The sequence below is a fragment of the Amblyomma mixtum genome, chromosome 1, assembly GCF_055824585.1.
Source record: "Amblyomma mixtum isolate Tamu chromosome 1, ASM5582458v1, whole genome shotgun sequence".
Lineage (NCBI taxonomy): Eukaryota > Metazoa > Arthropoda > Arachnida > Ixodida > Ixodidae > Amblyomma > Amblyomma mixtum.
In genome coordinates, this window is record NC_143012.1 from 140,741,117 (window position 1) to 140,745,240 (window position 4,124).

At 50.3% G+C, this 4,124-nt stretch overlaps 1 long non-coding RNA gene across 1 annotated transcript; it reads left to right on the forward strand.

Annotated features, from left to right (window-relative positions):
• Positions 1 to 287: 287 nt before the first annotated feature.
• On the forward strand, positions 288 to 2,753 carry LOC149367758 (uncharacterized). The gene is made up of 2 exons (XR_016287828.1): positions 288 to 817; positions 2,607 to 2,753. It is a non-coding gene; the product is annotated as an uncharacterized LOC149367758 (long non-coding RNA).
• The last annotated feature ends 1,371 nt before the right edge of the window (positions 2,754 to 4,124 follow it).

The window sequence follows — 4,124 nt, forward strand, 5'->3', positions numbered from 1 at the left end:
TGTCTTCCTCTATCATCCCAAGCAACCACAGATATCCGTCGGACGTACGAGCTAGATCCCAACGTCCTTTGCCGAGACCGGACGTCCATCGGACGTACGAACACAATCCGATTTCGGATATCCGTATTCGTACATCCGCCGGACGTACGGACAGTGTCCACTTTTGTATATCCGCATGAGAGACGAGGTGTACGTCCGAAGGATGTAAGGCCGAGTATTTTCCCAGGCCATGAACGTTTTTTATTTCACAGAAAATTCGCGTCTTTCGTGTATGTATACTGTTTTATTTGCATCAGTTGGAGAGTTTGACGCGAAGATGTTTGTAAATTGGTGCGATTCCACTCCTACCTGCAGTGCAAGAACCGCCAACGAGCTAAATTTATCTAAGAGGAGAAGGAGGTGTTGCAGAATTTTGCAAGAACGCAATGACTAGTTTTATATTTGTAAAACTTCTCCAAATTAGTGCAGTTGTGAGACAGCTAAACTTGCCATTGAAACCATTCGTAAGAATCAAAATCCCGTGCATTCTGCTATCACCATATCATCATAGATGTCAGTTCGCGGTCAGTCCAATCCAATCCATCAGTACGGCTCCGTAGCGCTGTTGTTGATATGTCGCGTAGTGTTGTCGCGCAGAGCTTCATAGCTCTTTTATTATAATGTGTGGCTTTGTTCGGTCTGTGGGCGAAAGTAGTATGTAACTTAAGCAATTCGAAAGATACGAGGAGCGCCTGAAGGTCTTCTGCAACACCGGAATCCCGTACTGCGTCGACCTTGGTTTAAAGAAGGCTTAGTGCACATGTGATTGCCTACGAAGGTATGTATCCAGTACACTTCTTGGAACTTGCTTCTAGGACAATGCAGCATGCTCATATAACATTCGTTCACAGGACAGTGGGAGCAGTAAGCGCGAGGAGATGGCTTCCATAAGTGTGTACTGTTCTCACACTTTCGGGAGCCTACATCACACAGCTGCGGGAGCCTTCAACTCGCGCGGCTAATTCCCACTCCTCTTCGAAGTTGCGGGACGGAGTATTTTCGCATCTTGGTAATTTTTAAGGCATTGCTAGTTTCACTGTGCCTGTATACAGAGTGACAACGCGCGAAAGGCAGACCATAGGAAGCACGTGTAGTTCGCAGTGGTTCGCAACGGAAGCTTTGCGGCTTTCTGTGCACAGTCGCGTACAGTGCTGCGCAGGTTAGTGCCCTAAGGCCCATGAGAATAAATGGCAATTTCCTCACTGGCGTCCCAGAACCCTCCTTGCAGCGCCGCCTCTCCTCCTCCGCTCTTTTCTCCCTTCTCCTCTTTTTTTCTTTCACGGCTGTTGCGCTCTTCGGTCTATTCCTCCGGCGAGTCTGCCTCCGCGCACCGCCGCCTCGAATCTGCGCGTCTTCTGGACCTGGTCAGCGCGCCTCTCAATGTGCTGACGCATGAACACGTAGGTGGTGGTGGAAACGTTTATTGCCAATGATGTAAATCGTAGGGGGCGCCTCGTTTGCCGCAAAAGTTCGCATGATTACGAGCATTGGTCTGGGTATCGGGCATGCAGCAGTATTGGGTATTGAGCAGTCCGGGTTTGTAGTTGTCGCCAATGTGCAGCCTTCGCTATGGTGAGGGACGGAGCGGGGGGTGCGTATTCCCTTTTTTGTCTCGGTAATACGAGAGAATATCACGGAAGGAGACCAGGTAGTGCATTCCCTGCTCACGACAGTATGAGGCATTAAAGGCTTTCTGCTCGTATTGTCTTTAAACAGCTGTTCTGCTCCTGGCGAGCTTCTAGGGCGGCCGGCTCGCGATTTTCGCGTTGCCCTTCGAGCCATTTGTGTGGCCGGCACGTTCCTCGCGCAAAGAAGGCGACTGCGCACGTACTTAAAATGGCGTTAAAGGGCGATTCACACGACGGTCCGTTCGCCCGCGGCCCGCGCACTACCTGGTCTCCTTCCGTGATATTCTCTCGTATTACCGAGACAAAAGAAGGGAATACGCACCCCCGCTCCGTCCCTCACCATAGCGCAGGCTGCACATTGGCGACAACTACAAACCCGGACTGCTCAATACCCAATACTGCTGCATGCCCGATACCCAGACCAATTCTCGTAATCATGCAAACTTTTGCGGCAAACCAGGCGCCCCCTACGATTTACATCATTGGCAATAAACGTTTCCACCACCACCTACGTGTTCATGCGTCAGCACATTGAGAGGCGCGCTGACCAGGCCGCGGTTCAGAAGACGCGCAGATTCGCGGCGGCGGTGCGCGGAGGCAGACTCGCCGGAGGAATAGACCGAAGAGCGCAACAGCCGTGGAAGAAAAAAAGAGGAGAAGGGAGAAAAGAGCGGAGGAGGAGAGGCGACGCTGCGAGGAGGGTTCTGGGACGCCAGTGAGGAAATTGCCGAATAAATAAAGAACAGATACATTGTCAAATGTGGTGTGGAAAAGTGAGAGCTGTTATTGCCTTATACTTATTGAGGTGTTTGTTAAAGTGCATTGTCTGTTATACTTGCAGCACTTCTATTAATTGGTTCCAGTGTTTTTAACTTGGGCTGCTGCATTGTGCCATTTGTTTCACATGACTGATGTTTGCCGCGTTCTTTTTTATTTCAGAAATCCTGTGGGTGGGAAGATTACGGATGTGTGTCCCAAGCTTGTCACATTTGAAGAGTCACATTTAAGAAATTTTCCGAATATAACCCATTGCTCTGCTGATGTATCATCAACCACAATAAAATATGCGTGCTATGCATCAAATTGTTTTTGGTTTTATTGCATTGCGCGGAGTGAATAACCACGCATGCACCATATATGCGAATATTCGAGAAAGATCCGCCAGTGGACGTACTCAACTGGACGTCCGTCGTCGGGCGAACCGTATACCTTTGGCCACCTTTCGGACGGCCGACGGACGTCTACCGGCTGTTTGCGGATGTTCAGCGGACGTACAGAACATCCGAAACAGACCTCTGTCGGCCGTCCGAAGGATATCGGTGGTTGCTTGGGATGTCCCCGCCCATTGTGGTGTCTGGGGCAACGAGCTCGCTGACTGGGCCGCCTCACTGGCGTCGGTGCGCGGCCTCCTGAGGCCGTCATGGCTGTCACCCTTGTCAGTGCGCACCCGCATGCGTACCACCATACTCGAGCTTTGGTCAGACACCTGGATCGCGGAACATTCGGACACCCTCCTGGCTGTTTTTGCCCCCTCTGTTAACCGTCTCTCCCTCTCTCTCCCTCCACCCCGATCTCTTGTCCCTCTCCTGACTGGCCATGGTGGTTTTCCCTCCTACTTCCATCGTTTTGCCCTCCTTCCTTCGCCTTCTTGTCCATGCGGGGCAGCTGTGGGGGATGTTCTCCATTACCTGCGCGCCTGCCCTCTCACCGCAGACATAGCAGCACGTCTTCCCGGCTATCCGCACTTTCTTTCCCCTCATGACTTCCCCTCTTTGTTAGGTTCCCTTCGGTCTCGTGCGTTGCTTATTCGCGTTGCAGTTAGCGTTTCTTCCCTTCTCTCACCTGTATCTCGTCTTTATTCCCGCCCTGATGGCTCGTAGACCTCCTTGCCATTTTTGCGCCTCCCCATGTGTCATGTGGTTGGGTTGTCACCATATATGGTCAATTTTGGTGGGCCGTGGCCCTGCCCCGGCCTGCCTCACGGGCATGTAGATGGCGTGTGGATCTCGATATTTGTGCGCCTTGCGTGCACAGGCAGTCTGTTTTGTTTTCGTTTTTTTTCATGTTTATTTTTTGTTTTCAATTTGTTTTCTTACCTTTTTTCTTTTCTTTCTTCCAGCTGTCGTACTTTTCATGTTTTAATTGTTTGGTTATTTTTCATTTCGCTCGTTCTGTTTCTTTGTTTTTTTTCCTGCCTTTTTCTCATTTACTTGATTCTCTTTTCGATCTCACCTCTTTTATGTACCCCTTCTGCTTTCTTAAGCCCATTATCTCCTGTTTGTTCGTTTTTTTTCTCCTTGCTTTCTTTTCTTGTCTCTTCTTCCTTCCTACAGATCCCCACACCTTCCTTCCTCTTGGCCGCCTGCGAGCCTGTCTGAAGAATCTGGACACGCTGGACCCATCCCTGTTTCATTTTCACTTCCTCCTTCCCAATTCTTAATCCTTCAGGGGCGTCTC